Consider the following 19,279-nt stretch of genomic DNA (forward strand, 5'->3'; position numbering starts at 1 on the left):
TTTTTTGCTTTGCAATTTCGTTGAGCTTCAATTGTTCACAAGTGTCGGTAACCTTAAGCTCAAAAACTTGTTGCTGTATTTCAAAAACTTCCCGAAGAGCTACAACAATTTCCTGGATCGATGATTCAGTTACATGGTTTTGAGATATCAATTTTAGCAGTAGGTTCCCGAAAATTGTTGATACTACCTTTTCTAATCTAAACCATTTAGTTTCTTCAAACTCTGGTACATTGTTTAAAACAAATTCCTCGCCGATTGCTTGTGATTCTGCAGCAACATTTAAAGTAAATCCTGGTTCAGTATTTGAGTTCAATTTGTGAGAACGATTTGTTCTATGAAAATATGTATTATGGATCCGGAAGCTATTCACAGTTACGAAAGGTTTCGATCGTTGGCATGCACATGGACAACACACCGGTTCTCCGTGTTTTAAATGGGACACTGCATGAGACACTGTTTTATTGAAGCTGGAATCCAAAAAACCACATCCGATAACCGAACAGCCGTATTTTTTTCGCGCAACATCGGAATGGTGACGCCATTTTAAATGTTTTTTGTATGCCGCTATCGACTTGAAATTTAGGGCACATAATTCAAAAGCACATCTAAACTTTTTCTCGGATTTATGCAAATTGAGATGTTTTACATAAATCTCAACGTTTTCAACATTGATTGGACACAAATTACACTGAACAGACATACCGATTCCAATAAAACAAAGAGCACCGACGCGTTTATTTGAACTTTTCGCGGCAAGTTGTACTTGGTTCACGGTTTTTTGGTTATGAACTGTGCGGGAAGAGTAGAATCACATTTAGACGATGTAATTTTTTGTTCCTTTCTAACAGTTTTACAGCGCGGCACTCGAAAATGAGTTTTTTAACACAAAAAAATAAATGTTTCGCAGTTTGTATGAAATTGTATGTTTTTCAATATAAAATTAGATTTGATTTCAGTTTATGTCGTTGATTTTTATATCGGTTTAGGAATTAGGTTTCGTGTAAATTGAATTATTTTTTGCTGTGTATGAATGTTTCGTAAAAGATTTGTTCCTTTGCAAACCGTTGCCAACGTCCACAACGGGGGCTGAAACTTTCAAGCTAATTGATGATTATGTTGCGGACAACAATATTCCATAGGGAAATTGTATTGATATATTTACGGACGGTGCGAAAACTATGGTTGGAAAAACTGCTGGAGTCGTTGCCAAGGTCAAAGAAAAGCCCAATGGTCGCGGAAGTAGTCATTGCATCCTTCATTGACATGCACTCGCTAATAGCGAGTCGCTATGAAGAACTATCATCACCTTTGAAAGAATTAATCAACTTTATTGAGGCTCGACCGAAAAATTTAAGGTTATTCAAAGCGAAGAATTGCGAAGAAACCAACATTCCACGCTACTATTACATACCGAATTTGGTTATCTCGTGGAAAAACGTTTTTTCACCCGTTTGAATTATGATTAGTTTAGAAGTTAGTTAGAACGATTCTAAGCGACATTAATTTTGCATAGGGGGTCAAATTGAATGATTATCAGTGGCCCTTCAGGTTTGTTTATTTGGCTGACATCTATCTATATATATATATAAAGCAGGGAGAGAGACAGACCATAAAGAAATGTGCGAACACGCAAAACTCTTCACTGGATCATCCGATTTGCATGCGATTTTTTTTGTTGTGTTCGTCTTCACGCGAAGAAAAACACAACGGAGAGATAATTTCGAAAATGTTTTTGTGGAATTTCAAAATTAATTTTTAGTTTTTATTCGTATCATATAAAAGTCATGGCACCCAATTTCCATTTTTTTTTCATTCGAATCACTCAGAGTAGGAAGGCGCCAAAAGCAATCAAGGCTTACTGATGTACATCCATCTCTCTATAGGAAGTTTTTGCGCCAATTTTCGATGCAAGTGTACTTTTCACATGGCACCAGTAAAATGGATACTTGGATGTGATTTTCCCTATGGGGTTCCGCAACTACGAAGCATAGCAAAGCCTGTACGAAGAATATTGACAAAATTTATAATTTTTTGCATCAGAATCAAGGCAATTCTATGATTTTTTTAGATGTTTGTTTGTTCACCGTTAATTTTTTTTGAAATGTCATATTCTTTTAGCAACTCAAGCAATATGGCTGTAAAATTTTCAAAAGACAACTTAATGAGATTGAATTGAAACATTTCATTATCAAATAATTTTTTATGAGTTTTGGTAACACCAATAGAAAGTCATACAATTGGTAAAAGATCACCTTAATATATTTTTTGTTGATTTTATCCAGTTAGTTTGAGAACTGAAGGTTATTAATTTTGTGATTCCAAGTAAATTGAATCATTATCATAAAAACGGATTGCAGGATCATACACAAAAATACAAAAAAAGTTTCGTACCAGATATCAGATCTAAAAAAACAATCTGTCAAGCATAAGTAAATTAAAGAATATAAACACTTAAATTCGACAAAAAAAAACAAAATTAACATCAACGCTTTTAAACTAACGTTTTAATATAACTTAAAATCCAGACTCATAAAGCCAAATTTAGAATATTGGTTCAAATGAACAATAAAATTCAGAATTCAATTTAAGTGTCTAGATAACAGTTTCTTATCTTACGATCATAAACTATAAATTTAAGTAATTTGTGAATATTTTGAATTTTAATTCCAAATACTCAAAATAGATTTGCTTTCATTCAGGGTTTGCCTGTTAAGAGAAAAATAATCTAAATACAAGAAAGTTTAAATTCTTTTTTTTTCTAAATTCTTTAATTCTTAGTGCAATTTGCCAATCCCTTACTGAAAATTGAAAAAATGATAATAATGACACAAATTTCGAAGACATTTTCAAACATTATATTGATTAGAAAAGTGTTGCTGGAAAATGAAATAAATAGTAACTTTGTCTGAATTGTTAAATATTTGTCGAACTCAGCTCTGTTAATTCACAATAAGATTCAATTAGTGTATTTAGTGCAAAGGCCGAAAAAGGCATTTGAAATAATTAAAAAAAATCAAAAATTTATTTTATATTCATTATTCTTCAAATGTTCCGGGTCCACTTTTTAATTTTTCTATTCTGACGACCATATTTAAAGAAAACTGTAATGTATTTAAATACAGAGGTTAACACAAATCGAACTGATCATTAGTAGAACTTTATTATACGCTACCTCAACAAGAAAATAAGTTCGCTAAACAAAAGTAAGCGAACTTATTAGAGCAAATCGTTTGAGCGTTTTTGTGTTTCGAATTGCCGGTTTTGAATATAAATTTATGTATGATATTTTCCATTCCATTAGCGGTTTTTTGAATGAACTTAAAATAATGAAATTCGAATAACGAACCATAATTCTGGATTTTTTTTTTCTAATACAAAGGTATCCACTAGCTTTTATACACTTAAAAGGAAGGCTGACTAAGGAACAGTGCTAAAATATAAAAAATACTCGAAAATAACAGGCTTAACAAAGTTTGCCGGGTCAGCTAGTTTTTTATAAAATGAATGACAATCTTTGATTCAAACGGTAAAATAATGGTCTTCAAGAGGAAAAATCAAATTTTGGACAGATTTGCTCAAAAAGCCAAACCTGGACAGCTTTCCAAATTTGAGAAGCATTCAAGCAGAAATAACCTCAAAGTTATCATCCGAAAACTTTCAAGAATTCAACGAGCAGGGACATATTTTGACAATCACAACACTTTTCGATGATAACATTTTTTTATAATCCTTGATGTTAAGTTGAACTAACAGGCCCACGTATCTAACAAAGTTATTTATAATTACAATTACAGTTTTTTCCGCAGGATTTGTTGATCAGATTTTCAGCAATATTTCTCCGAAGAATATCATAAAAAGAACTAAGACTTAAAATGGGTGGATGTGGATCAGCCTTTTTCGGTGTCAAAGAAACCAGATTTTAAGATACAAGAAAGATTCGCTTCCAAGAAGTTGTTGGAGAAGTTTTGGTGTCAACTGAAAAGTTAATTTCAAGTTTTGTCCGATAAAACAAAACTTATTCTTCTGCCATTTTCCACAACTTATCTATGTGAGTCTGGATTTTCTACATATCTCGCAACGAAGACAAAATACCAATCCCTACTAAACGCGGAACAAGACGTCAGACTACAACTGACACAAATTGAACCAAACATGTTACAGCTTGCAAAGCAGAAAGTGTATTTGTTCTATTAAAATCATTGATTTTTGATGACACATATTTTGTTAATAATAACAAGACCATTCAAAGAGTAGCCATACATTACTGATTTTATTTACTACGATGACAAGACTCATCTTATTTTATGGATACTATGAAGTTTTTAAAACTAGGGTTTAAAAATGCAGGTGCTCCGCCAAAATTTTTGGTTGTAAAAAGTGCTCCGCCGAGCAAATGATCTGAAAACCCCTGGCTTAGAGGATCCAATAGTAAGCTAAAGTTTGATTAAAAAAAGATGATTGATTCCATGAAGTTGAGGAATGTGAGAGGTTTTTTCAAGCTCAATTCGAAAATATCAATAGACGAAAAGATAAGTTTTTGTAACTTGGTCATCAATTGACTAATAAACAGGCCTGACTTCATTTCTACAGAACATAAAAGCTACCCACTGGTTAAATAAATAAAATGCGGTGGTCAAATCGTTGCGCAAAATATTTGAAATTTCGTATTGGACAGCAAAACGAGCTCTTTAGCGGTCACCTGACAGCTTTTCAACTAGAATCTTTTCAATGAAAGTCTCGTCTGTATTTTCTGGAAATAAACGAGGAGAAAAAATTTTAAAAAAAATAGTGTCTAGTACTTTAGGACGCTAACGATCTGTGGAAACTGCAAATCACTCAGTGTTTCATAACGATTCACACGATGAATGGCTAAAAATATAAAGAAGACTGCCTCCAGATGCGATTGTCTCCCTCCAAAGCACTTCAAATGGTCTCACAAAGTTCATACTGTGTTAAAATTGGATCTGGTATCCAGTACCAGGTATCTTCGCTGAAAATTTCATCAATTGGCATTCATGCGTTCAAAAGTAATTCACAAAACAAAGCATTTTTTTGTTTTTCGAATATACTCATTACTCCTGTGTGGCAACGTCTAGAAATCAATTTTTCATAAGCACTTCATGGAAACAATTCACAATGTAGCCGTTACCAATTTAATTCTATTTACATTCAATTTGTATTGTAGACATCCGATTTTAAATTTAGAAAAATATTCCTTAAAAATGCTCTAAAAACTTTGTGGCGTTTTGCGAAAGTGTCTTTTGAACATAAACATTATTTCTGGTGGAAATTTTACTATAGAAAGTTCCTTTTAATAAAACAACTGATTATTTTTTTTTTAAATTTCATGTTTTCAATGCTTTATGAAAAAATTGTTTTGTGTTTTTTAATTATTACGATCACACCAAACATATGAGTTTTATTAACTTATGATTCACAGGAAAGTTTCTTCAAATATCTATTTGGCTTTCATATCCCAGACTATCTGAAAAACTACATTGAATTTCTCACAAAAAGTTTGAAGTTGAATTTATTAATATGATGATTTGTAGCATTAAGGTATAAAAATAAAAGAACAATTTATCACAGCCTCTAGAGCCTAAACACGCTATAATAATTCATTTTTCAGTTGGAGAAGTTTTAAATTTTTCATTAAAAAATCACAAAAATGACAAAAATGACAAAAATGACAAAAATGACAAAAATGACAAAAATGACAAAAATGACAAAAATGACAAAAATGACAAAAATGACAAAAATGACAAAAATGACAAAAATGACAAAAATGACAAAAATGACAAAAAAGACAAAAATGACAAAAATGACAAAAATGACAAAAATGACAAAAATGACAAAAATGACAAAAATGACAAAAATGACAAAAATGACAAAAATGACAAAAATGACAAAAATGACAAAAATGACAAAAATGACAAAAATGACAAAAATGACAAAAATGACAAAAATGACAAAAATGACAAAAATGACAAAAATGACAAAAATGACAAAAATGACAAAAATGACAAAAATGACAAAAATGACAAAAATGACAAAAATGACAAAAATGACAAAAATGACAAAAATGACAAAAATGACAAAAATGACAAAAATGACAAAAATGACAAAAATGACAAAAATGACAAAAATGACAAAAATGACAAAAATGACAAAAATGACAAAAATGACAAAAATGACAAAAATGACAAAAATGACAAAAATGACAAAAATGACAAAAATGACAAAAATGACAAAAATGACAAAAATGACAAAAATGACAAAAATGACAAAAATGACAAAAATGACAAAAATGACAAAAATGACAAAAATGACAAAAATGACAAAAATGACAAAAATGACAAAAATGACAAAAATGACAAAAATGACAAAAATGACAAAAATGACAAAAATGACAAAAATGACAAAAATGACAAAAATGACAAAAATGACAAAAATGACAAAAATGACAAAAATGACAAAAATGACAAAAATGACAAAAATGACAAAAATGACAAAAATGACAAAAATGACAAAAATGACAAAAATGACAAAAATGACAAAAATGACAAAAATGACAAAAAATGACAAAAATGACAAAAAATGACAAAAAATGACAAAAATGACAAAAATGACAAAAATGACAAAAATGACAAAAATAACAAAAAATGACAAAAATGACAAAAATGACAAAAATGACAAAAATGACAAAAATGACAAAAATGACAAAAATGACAAAAATGACAAAAATGACAAAAATGACAAAAATGACAAAAATGATAAAATTGCACAAAAATGATAAAATTGCACAAAAATGACAAAAATGACAAAAATGACAAAAATGACAAAAATGACAAAAGTGACAAAAATGACAACCATGACAAAAATGACAAAAATGACAAAAATGACAAAATGACAAAAATGACAAAAATGACAAAAATGACAAAAATGACAAAAATGACAAAAATGACAAAAATGACAAAAATGACAAAAATGACAAAAATGACAAAAATGACAAAAATGACAAAAATGACAAAAATGACAAAAATGACAAAAATGACAAAAATGACAAAAATGACAAAAATGACAAAAATGACAAAATGACAAAAATGACAAAAATGACGAAAATGACAAAAATGACAAAAATGACAAAAATGACAAAAATGACAAAAATGACAAAAATGACAAAAATGACAAAAATGACAAAAATGACAAAAATGACAAAAATGACAAAAATGACAAAAATGACAAAAATGACAAAAATGACAAAAATGACAAAAAATGACAAAAATGACAAAAATGACAAAAATGACAAAAATGACAAAAATGACAAAAATGACAAAAAATGACAAAAATGACAAAAATGACAAAAATGACAAAAATGACAAAAATGACAAAAATGACAAAAATGACAAAAATGACAAAAATGACAAAAATGACAAAAATGACAAAAATGACAAAAATGACAAAAATGACAAAAATGACAAAAATGACAAAAATGACAAAAATGACAAAAATGACAAAAATGACAAAAATGACAAAAATGACAAAAATGACAAAAATGACAAAAATGACAAAAATGACAAAAATGACAAAAATGACAAAAATGACAAAAATGACAAAAATGACAAAAATGACAAAAATGACAAAAATGACCAAAATGACAAAAATGACAAAAATGACAAAAATGACAAAAATGACAAAAATGACAAAAAATGACAAAAATGACAAAAATGACAAAATGACAAAAATGACCAAAATGACCAAAAATGACAAAAATGACAAAAATGACAAAAATGACAAAAATGACAAAAATGACAAAAATGACAAAAATGACAAAAATGACAAAAATGACAAAAATGACAAAAATCACAAAAATCACAAAAAATGACAAAAATGACAAAAATGACAAAAATGACAAAAATGACAAAAATGACAAAAATGACAAAAATGACAAAAATGACAAAAATGACAAAAATGACAAAAATGACAAAAATGACAAAAATGACAAAAATGACAAAAATGACAAAAATGACAAAAATGACAAAAAATGACAAAAATGACAAAAATGACAAAAATGACAAAAATGACAAAAATGACAAAAATGACAAAAATGACAAAAATGACAAAAATGACAAAAATGACAAAAATGACAAAAATGACAAAAATGACAAAAATGACAAAAATGACAAAAATGACAAAAATGACAAAAATGACAAAAATGACAAAAATGACAAAAATGACAAAAATGACAAAAATGACAAAAATGACAAAAATGACAAAAATGACAAAAATGACAAAAATGACAAAAATGACAAAAATGACAAAAATGACAAAAATGACAAAAATGACAAAAATGACAAAAATGACAAAAATGACAAAAATGACAAAAATGACAAAAATGACAAAAATGACAAAAATGACAAAAATGACAAAAATGACAAAAATGACAAAAATGACAAAAATGACAAAAATGACAAAAATGACAAAAATGACAAAAATGACAAAAATGACAGAAAATGACAAAAATGACAAAAAATGACAAAAATGACAAAAATGACAAAAATGACAAAAATGACAAAAATGACAAAAATTACAAAAATTACAAAAATTACAAAAATGACAAAAATGACAAAAATGACAAAAATGACAAAATGACAAAAAAAATGACAAAAATGACAAAAATGACAAAAATGACAAAAATGACAAAAAATGACAAAAATGACAAAAATGACAAAAATGACAAAAATGACAAAAATGACAAAAATGACAAAAATAACCAAAATGACAAAAATGACAAAAATGACAAAAATGACAAAAATGACAAAAATGACAAAAATGACAAAAATGACAAAAATGACAAAAATGACAAAAATGACAAAAATGACAAAAATGACAAAAATGACAAAAATGACAAAAATGACAAAAATGACAAAAATGACAAAAATGACAAAAATGACAAAAATGACAAAAATGACAAAAATGACAAAAATGACAAAAATGACAAAAATAACAAAAATGACAAAAATGACAAAAATGACAAAAATGACAAAAATGACAAAAATGACAAAAATGACAAAAATGACAAAAATGACAAAAATGACAAAAATGACAAAAATGACAAAAATGACAAAAATGACAAAAATGACAAAAATGACAAAAATGACAAAAATGACAAAAATGACAAAAATGACAAAAATGACAAAAATGACAAAAATGACAAAAATGACAGAAATGACAAAAATGACAAAAATGACAAAAATGACAAAAATGACAAAAATGACAAAAATGACAAAAATGACAAAAATGACAAAAATGACAAAAATGACAAAAATGACAAAAATGACAAAAATGACAAAAATGACAAAAATGACAAAAATGACAAAAATGACAAAAATGACAAAAATGACAAAAATGACAAAAATGACAAAAATGACAAAAATGACAAAAATGACAAAAATGATAAAATTGCACGAAAATGACAAAAATGACAAAAGTGACAAAAATGACAAAAATGACAAAAATGACAAAAATGACAAAAAATGACAAAAATGACAAAAATGACAAAAATGACAAAAATGACAAAAATGACAAAAATGACAAAAATGACAAAAATGACAAAAATGACAAAAATGACAAAAATGACAAAAATGACAAAAATGACAAAAATGACAAAAATGACAAAAATGACAAAAATGACAAAAATGACAAAAATGACAAAAATGACAAAAATGACAAAAATGACAAAAATGACAAAAATGACAAAAATGACAAAAATGACAAAAATGACAAAAATGACAAAAATGACAAAAATGACAAAAATGACAAAAATGACAAAAATGACAAAAATGACAAAAATGACAAAAATGACAAAAATGACAAAAATGACAAAAATGACAAAAATGACAAAAATGACAAAAATGACAAAAATGACAAAAATGACAAAAATGACAAAAATGACAAAAATGACAAAAATGACAAAAATGACAAAAATGACAAAAATGACAAAAATGACAAAAATGACAAAAATGACAAAAATGACAAAAATGACAAAAATGACAAAAATGACAAAAATGACAAAAATGACAAAAATGACAAAAATGACAAAAATGACAAAAATGACAAAAATGACAAAAATGACAAAAATGACAAAAATGACAAAAATGAACAAAAATGACAAAAATCAAAAATGACAAAAATGACAAAAATGACAAAAATGACAAAAATGACAAAAATGACAAAAATGACAAAAATGACAAAAATGACAAAAATGACAAAAATGACAAAAATGACAAAAATGACAAAAATGACAAAAATGACAAAAATGACAAAAATGACAAAAATGACAAAAATGACAAAAATGACAAAAATGACAAAAATGACAAAAATGACAAAAATGACAAAAATGACAAAAATGACAAAAATGACAAAAATGACAAAAATGACAAAAATGACAAAAATGACAAAAATGACAAAAATGACAAAAATGACAAAAATGACAAAAATGACAAAAATGACAAAAATGATAAAATTGCACAAAAATGACAAAAATGACAAAAATGACTAAAATGACAAAAGTGACAAAAATGACAAAAATGACAAAAATGACAAAAATGACAAAAATGACAAAAATGACAAAAATGACAAAAATGACAAAAATGACAAAAATGACAAAAATGACAAAAATGACAAAAATGACAAAAATGACAAAAATGACAAAAATGACAAAAATGACAAAAATGACAAAAATGACAAAAATGACAAAAATGACAAAAATGACAAAAATGACAAAAATGACAAAAATGACAAAAATGACAAAAATGACAAAAATGACAAAAATGACAAAAATGACAAAAATGACAAAAATGACAAAAATGACAAAAATGACAAAAATGACAAAAATGACAAAAATGACAAAAATGACAAAAATGACAAAAATGACAAAAATGACAAAAATGACAAAAATGACAAAAATGACAAAAATGACAAAAATGACAAAAATGACAAAAATGACAAAAATGACAAAAATGACAAAAATGACAAAAATGACAAAAATGACAAAAATGACAAAAATGACAAAAATGACAAAAATGACTGTTCGCACAAAATATTAGCTACCGGAATTTTGGGTGTACTCGCGCCACACCAAATTTCATTTAAACTGATTCAACCGCGCATCCTATGTTAGAACCAAGAAGTTTGGTCAGTTCGCGTGGCTGACCGAACATCCGCACAAAGCGGAGAAATAAAAACTATTCAATTTGGTCTGTAATAGCAAACGCGCGCAGTTGTACCTATTGTACTTATCAGTTCTGTTAGTCATCCGTCGGTTGCAATAAAATCAGAATCAATATTGCATTTTTGTAACCTGTTTTTAATCGCCTCAGTAAACGGAAGTGAAAATTAAATTTAGATTTGAATTTACGACTCAAATCCGAAACGCTCAGAAACGGGAAAAACATTTTGGTCCTTCGGAAAGCCGGATTACGGGACTCGATAGTTCCCACTAATTTAGTGCGCACATCTGTACTATTCCGTACTATTGTGAAATGAATATTTCCCCCCACCGTGGGCGAGTGATTGAAATCCCAATTAAGGGCAAATTAGACATACTGCAGTGCAAAAAGTGAGCCATTCTGGTTAGAAAAGTTTCCCCCACGATCTGTCGCTGCTTCTTTGGAAGAATCCGCCAGAAATTGGCCAACAAGTGCGATTTTTGTGTGTTGAACCAACAGTACGGGGCGAGTACTGTGTGGTTAGATCGAACCCGTACAGTGTGCTGCTGTGAACAACTGATTAGGAGCTGCAAACTCGTGTGGCTTGTGCTGCAGTTGTTAGGATCATCGCTGGCTAGTCCTGCTACCAACCAAGAGGGCAGATAAGTACCACTTTGCTTTTTTCGTGTGTTTAGAGAGTCTGTGGGGGGTTGTTGCATGAAACTCCACAGTCTGGCATTTGTAACCTTTAGGATTCCCGGATAAAGTGATTGGAATTTTGAAACCCTTTATCCGAGCGATTTGAAGTGGGTCGGTTGTCGAAATCTTGCTGATTTTAGTCCTGTAATCAGCCTGGGCGATTGCGTTGAGCTGTTAACATTTTGCGAGACGTCGAGTCGATTTCGGTCTGTCATAGTGGAAAAAGTGCAAAGTGGTAGCCGCCTAACTGGAACTGCTGAAAGTGTTAAGTGAAAAGTGGTAATCATGCGTGATTTGAAAGAACTTTACAAGTTAGAAGCAAACCTTTGCCGCACTTTCGAGACAGTGCGACGATTTATTTCAAGTGCGATCACCAGTGCTGTGCGAAGTGAACTGATCGGTGTACGTATCGAACGCCTGGACGATGCGTTCAAGCAGTTTCAGTTAGTGCGTGCGGAAATCGAGCTGCAGACCGACCAGGTGACCGGGGTGGTTGATCCTGACGAGGAGCTGTCGCTGATCAACGCACGAGCCGAGGAGAATTACACCATTGCCACAGAAAAGGAGGATGATTTCTGTAACATGAAGGGAGAGCTGTTGCACCTACAGTCATTAGCCCGTCGATCCGAAAATTGTGAAAATCCTCCAGCTACCAGTATCCAGGACCCGATCGAATCGTCAGCAAGTTTGGCTCGAGTGAAGCTGCCCGAGATTCGTCTGCCAAGCTTCGATGGTCAAATCAATCATTGGATTACTTTTCGGGACTCATTTGACAGCTTGATCAACTCCAATCACCAGCTTACGCAGATGGACAGGTTCACATACTTACGATCCGCGCTGACAGGGGAAGCGCTTCAGGAGGTGAGCTCGATTGAGCTTTCAGCAGCCAACTATGAGGTAGCTTGGTCTGTTTTGAAAAATCGTTATGAAAATCGAAAGCTGATCGTTAAGACGTACGTCGATGCGCTTTTCAATATCGAGGCCATGCACAATGAGAGCTACGAAGGGCTTAGTAAGCTGATTGGTGAATTTGAAAAGAATCTCCAAATGTTGGAAAAGATTGGTGAATCTTTCGAAGGTTGGAGCACTCTACTGGTCCACATGGTCTGTGCTCGGTTGGACAAGTCGACGTTGCGGCACTGGGAGACGCACCACAACTCCCGAAAGGTACCCAAGTTCCAGATGTTGATGCGGTTTTTGAAAGACCATTGTGCGATATTGCAAACACTAGCGCATCAACCCACGCCTGAGGATTCCCAGGTTTAACGGTCAAGGTTCGGAGTGAGCTTTGCCAGTACTCAGTCTTCTACCAGGTGTCCATTTTGCGGTGGACAATTCCATTCTGCCTTCCGGTGTTTGAAATTCCTGAAGTTTACAGTCGAAGAACGTAGTGAAACAGTGAAAAGGGCCCGACTGTGCCTGAACTGTTTATCCCCCGGTCATATGGCTCGTGGCTGCAGCAAAGGCTCATGTCATCACTGCGGTTCGCGTCACCATTCGTTGCTGCATCCAGACCCTATATCCTCCGTCTCGCAAATCCGCAGGAATTCGCCGCCGTCAGTTCGTCAAGCTCCGCAATCCCCACCACCATCTCCGTCATCCCAACCGATCCCTTCTACTAGCCAACTTCCCAGACCACAAACCTCCACATCGTTTCCGGTTACACTAATGCCAGACTACTCTGCAGACTTCTCTGAAGTCACACCACACACAATCGCACTGTTCGTGTGACACACACCATCACGCCAAGTGCTACTGTCGACGGCCGTCGTAAGCATTCAAGACCAGTCAGGAAACTTTCGGCAAGCCAGAGCCTTGTTAGATTCTGGCTCACAGTTAAACTTCATCACCACGACATTCTGCCAAAGTTTGAAGCTCCAGAGTTCCTACGATAACATAACCGTCCATGGAATCGGTGGGTCAACAATCTCGAAACAACAGGTGACGGCATCCGTTTTTCCCCGTTGCTCGAAAATATCTTCCGTTGGCTCTTCGATGACTTTTTACGTGCTTCCTGAGATCACAACGACCCTGCCAACCAGCCGTGTTCCCTATAGTTTTCCTACCAATGTACTGCTTGCTGATCCCAATTTCCACGAACCAGGACAAATTGATCTACTTATTGGTGCTGAGTACTTTTTCGACATTCTCACTGAAGGTCGTTTCAAGGTGTCAGACGATGGTCCCAGCCTCCAGAATTCAGTTTTCGGCTGGATCGTTGCAGGCACTGTTCCCGATCAGAAGAATTCTCATCCACTGGCAGTCACAGCGTGTTCAGCTGCAGGGATTCGAAACCAGTTCACCAGATGTTTGAGAACCACACCAGAAGGAGAAGATAAGCTTTATCCGAGAGCAGCGTCGTCTTTGAAGCACGACACGTATGTCGACAATTCGTTAAAAGCGAATTTAGTCGAAGATGCGACAAAGTCATCCCTTGAGATGGTCGAGTTAGCAGCAACCAGTGGATTTACGTTGAAGAAGTTTAACTCGAATTCAGCTGAAGTTCTGTCATCACAACCCGAGCATCTTGTAGACGATCGTGCGCTCTTCTATATGGATTCATTCAGTGCATCAAGTTTGAGGTTCAATTACCAAAGGACAGCAGCTACAACACACCTTCATCTTGCCTGTCTGGTTGTTTTCCTGTTGAAGATATTCTTCCAAAATCTGGTATCGTTCCCGTTCGTCGTTTGCCTTTCGTCGATGTTGATCCAGCATGTTAGCCAGTTCTTCACTTGGACCGGTATCGCTCTTGCCGGAGGTCACCGTTTGTGGGATGCAAAATCAACACAGCATCAAAAAATCAGCGCAGTCATAGAGCCAGCTCCCCTGGACCGGCATATCGGTAACAACTCCATCCAGTTCCGTCGTCTCACCATTTGCGAAGAAGCAAACAGACAACGCCAGTCTGAGCAGGGTTCCAGCACCAAAGCCTTCAGGGGTGACGCGGTTGCGATCGGACGGGTCGGACCTGTCACCCCACCGCTAACCTTAGTTAAGTACCCTTTCAATACCAAAGTCCATTACGGACACTTACCCGTTTTAACGTCTTAGGTTGCGGTCGTCGTGCTGGAACTCCCTATTGTGATCATCATAAGCCCGTTGTACGAAGCAGCAACGGGGGTAACCAGTTATCCCATCATCATCATCATCTCCAACCCATCAGTGCTTCCGGTGTAGACCGGTAGCGTTTCATCCAGTTTTTGCATCACTCTATCAGTTGCAGAAGTGCAACCAGACGCCATCTGTCTGAGCAGAGATCCAGCTCTAAAGCAACCGGGGGTGACGCGGTCGCGATCGGACGGGTCGGACCTGTCACCCCACCGCAGCCATTCGTTAAGTACCCGTATATTTTAACGTCCAGGTCGGACATTTACCCGTTTCTCTCAAACAGGTTGCGGTACGACGAGCTGAAATTTCCTGTCCTGTGAAGAATCCTTAGCAGTCAGCGCAGTTATCACCCTTCGGAGAGTCCAACGTGCCATCGTGTGAATCTCAACAGTGTAGTTTAAGTATAGAAGCAACAAGTAATTGAAATTCGTTAGTATTTCAAGGCGGCCGGTATGTTCGCACAAAATATTAGCTACCGGAATTTTGGGTGTACTCGCGCCACACCAAATTTCATTTAAACTGATTCAACCGCGCATCCTATGTTAGAACCAAGAAGTTTGGTCAGTTCGCGTGGCTGACCGAACATCCGCACAAAGCGGAGAAATAAAAACTATTCAATTTGGTCTGTAATAGCAAACGCGCGCAGTTGTACCTATTGTACTTATCAGTTCTGTTAGTCATCCGTCGGTTGCAATAAAATCAGAATCAATATTGCATTTTTGTAACCTGTTTTTAATCGCCTCAGTAAACGGAAGTGAAAATTAAATTTAGATTTGAATTTACGACTCAAATCCGAAACGCTCAGAAACGGGAAAAACAATGACAAAAATGACAAAAATGACAAAAATGACAAAAATGACAAAAATGACAAAAATGACAAAAATGACAAAAATGACAAAAATGACAAAAATGACAAAAATGACAAAAATGACAAAAATGACAAAAATGACAAAAATGACAAAAATGACAAAAATGACAAAAATGACAAAAATGACAAAAATGACAAAAATGACAAAAATGACAAAAATGACAAAAATGACAAAAATGACAAAAATGACAAAAATGACAAAAATGACAAAAATGACAAAAATGATAAAATTGCACAAAAATGACAAAAATGACAAAAATGACAAAAATGACAAAAGTGACAAAAATGACAAAAATGACAAAAATGACAAAAATGACAAAAATGACAAAAATGACAAAAATGACAAAAATGACAAAAATGACAAAAATGACAAAAATGACAAAAATTACAAAAATGACAAAAATGACAAAAATGACAAAAATGACAAAAATGATAGAAATGACAAGAATGACAAAAGTATTGATAAAAATATCAAAATGACAGGGGGAAAAGAGAATTTTTTTTCATTCTTGGATTCTTAAACCTACTATTCTAACTATTTTAAATGTCAACTTTGATAATTATGATAGAACTAATAAACTTCTTTGCAGTATTATTCCAGCGTTTTATTTTGATTCCTTAAGTTTATCTTTCCTGGACACTGAAGGGTTAGACAGGTTAGCAGCCCATCCCGACTAGGATACCTATCACCTGTTTTATTACCGAATAGCATGGCAATTTCTAAAAACAGCAGCAGCACCCATTCTTTCGAGCGACGACGACCGTCTTCATTAGTACTTTGTAAAGCATCAGCCCATCAGTGTCTCAATTTCCATCAACTTTTATTGCTCAAAACTCTCTTATCGCTGGGTGGCAATCGGAAGAAGGAGTTCCCCCTTTTAGTGATTGGCCCGCATTGGCAGCAGCAGCGAAAGGATATGAGCAGAAAAGTCGTTTTAATCAAACCGCCTTCTTTTTCCATTCTGTTCAGTTTCTCGTCTTAAATTTCAGAGAAAAAGGCAATCACAGCGAGTCGCTTCGCAATTGATTAAGCGGTATTAAATTTAGTATAAAAGTCTAAGGGGGGGAGGGGTCCTCGGGAGTTTCCGTTTGTTGGGGTTGTGCCTTAAAGGCCAAAGAGCCTGAAACCGGAAATGATGATGGGGCAAAAGCAGCCGAGACACATTGAATGAAAGCTAGTTTTTCCTCCATTCGTCTTTCTCAACTCACTTCTGAACCGATTCCAAGGCTCAAGTTTATTCATTTCCAATATCGTCAAGGCAAAAAAAGGCAAAGAAATGTTCCGGCTTTTCGCAATTCGGTCTGGTTCAGTCTCTGTTTCCACACAAACGTCACAAAAGCTAAGGTAGGTCGACAACATAGATTGCATTTTGCGGTTTTCATATGGAATCAGTTGCGAACAGTTGAAAGTTGGAAGGAAGGAAAAAACGAATTGAAAAGTCGTGGGAGGGGTTCAATGAGCACGCCTTTTGTGGCACAATGATTGCCAATCGTTTACTGTCGTTTAATCCTGGATGGCAGTTGTTTTGAGAAATGAAATGCACTTTCTATTGACCTCCGGTAAATAACAAACCGCAAATGTCTCCAAGCTTGTCAGATTTTTCTTTTAGCAGAATGAGATGTCTCTATACTGAGTCTTACACTCAGTGCTTTTATATAGTGAAATCATTCAAACCTTAATTGGTTTATAACATTCGAAATTAATTGCAATTTACCGCAGATTACAAACGGAAAACTTTTCCTGAAATGCACCCCCTAAATAGCAAATTCTCCCGTTCAACAATTGCCAAAATTAAGAGTTGAGCTAACAAAACCGCCAAAAATCTCACCGCAGAAACAAGCAACAGCAGCAAACTGAAAACAAGCATTTAATTAGCTCAGCAGCGCTCGCTGCCACGGGAAACGATGAGGATAAAATTTAATCCTTTTGCTCGTTTTCCATTCCCCGCTTCACAAAATTTGTGCAACTAACAGCCAGAACGAACTAACAATTTTCCAAAAAAAAAAATAGCAATAGGTACCCTTACCATTTGCATTTATTTAATTTTGTTTGTTTTTTTTTAGTTTTTCTCGCCAAACTCGGTCGAGTAGGATAAAAGCGCGCGATTGTCAAATATTTTTTTCCGGGAAACTTTTGCACCTGCTGCCAGAATTACCTAACGAGAATATCTGCTAACATACGTCCTATCGGATTACTGATGCTGGGATATCATATCGACGATTGTGTTTTGGGGCTTGTTTTTTCTGTTTCAGGGCATTCTAGGCAAAATAAAAATGCAAAATAGATTTTTTTAAGTTGAAGCTAAATTTATTCTCCACAAATGTGCTAAGCCTCTCCAAAACTCAAAAGCCCCTTCTTAAAAAAAAAATTAAAATTTTTGACTATATTAAGACTGTATACAAGCTAGTATTCTAAAAATTATGTTGCATTGTTTTTTCAACTTTCATTCATGCAATGCAAAAAATTAAAAAAGTGGACTGAAGCTGGCAAAGGTGGAGTTATCAAAAAAGGAGCAAGCATATCATTTCGAAGATCTACCGAAATCTGGATGGAAAAAGAGACCAGGAATCCGGAAGAAAGAGGAGACTGTCGCTCGTTTCTTGAATTCTAGAAATGTTTTCTTTTTTTTTCTAACAAATTACTAAGAAAAATCGCTCGTAGTCATCACAACACTTAATGCTTAATCGAGAAAAAATATCACAATGTTTATAATAAGGTTGCCAGAACTATTTCAGAACGTATCCGAAACGGACAAATCCAGAAAATCTATATATATATAAAATGAATATCTGTCTGTCTGTCTGTCTTTCTGTCTGTTCCCTATAGACTCGAAAACTACTGAACCGATTGCGAGAAACTTGGTAGATTGGGGTTTTGGAAGCCGGGAAAGGTTCCTATAATGGTTTGGGACCCCTCCCTATCCCTGGAAGGGGGGAGGGGGTCTCTCATGTAAAAGTAATAAGTCTTCAAATCTCGAGAACTGATTAAGCAAATCAAACCAAACTTGGCGAGGAATATTTCTAAGAATATTTGGTACTCCTCCCTCCTCCCAGTGGGGAGATAGGAAGGGGGAGGGGGCCATCCTTACAATTTTTCCCATAACTGGAGAACTAATCAGCTTATGGAACAAAATTTGGCATGGGAGGGTAGTGGAATACGAGAAATAATTTTATGGTTATTTCAGACCCCTCCCTCGTTCCATTACTTACTTACTTAATGATCCCGCGCCGATCCTCCGGTGCATAGGGCCGTGGTAAAAGACCTCCACTGTTGACGATCCGGAGCCAGCATTTTCACCTGGTCCCAGTCAAGATTCTCGTCGACAGTTCGGATTTCAGCGGCTAGGCTTCGCCGCCACGAATTTCTGGGTCTGCCTCTTCTTCGATGACC

Source organism: Uranotaenia lowii, chromosome 3, assembly GCF_029784155.1.
Source record: "Uranotaenia lowii strain MFRU-FL chromosome 3, ASM2978415v1, whole genome shotgun sequence".
In the NCBI taxonomy this organism is placed as follows: Eukaryota; Metazoa; Arthropoda; class Insecta; order Diptera; family Culicidae; genus Uranotaenia; species Uranotaenia lowii.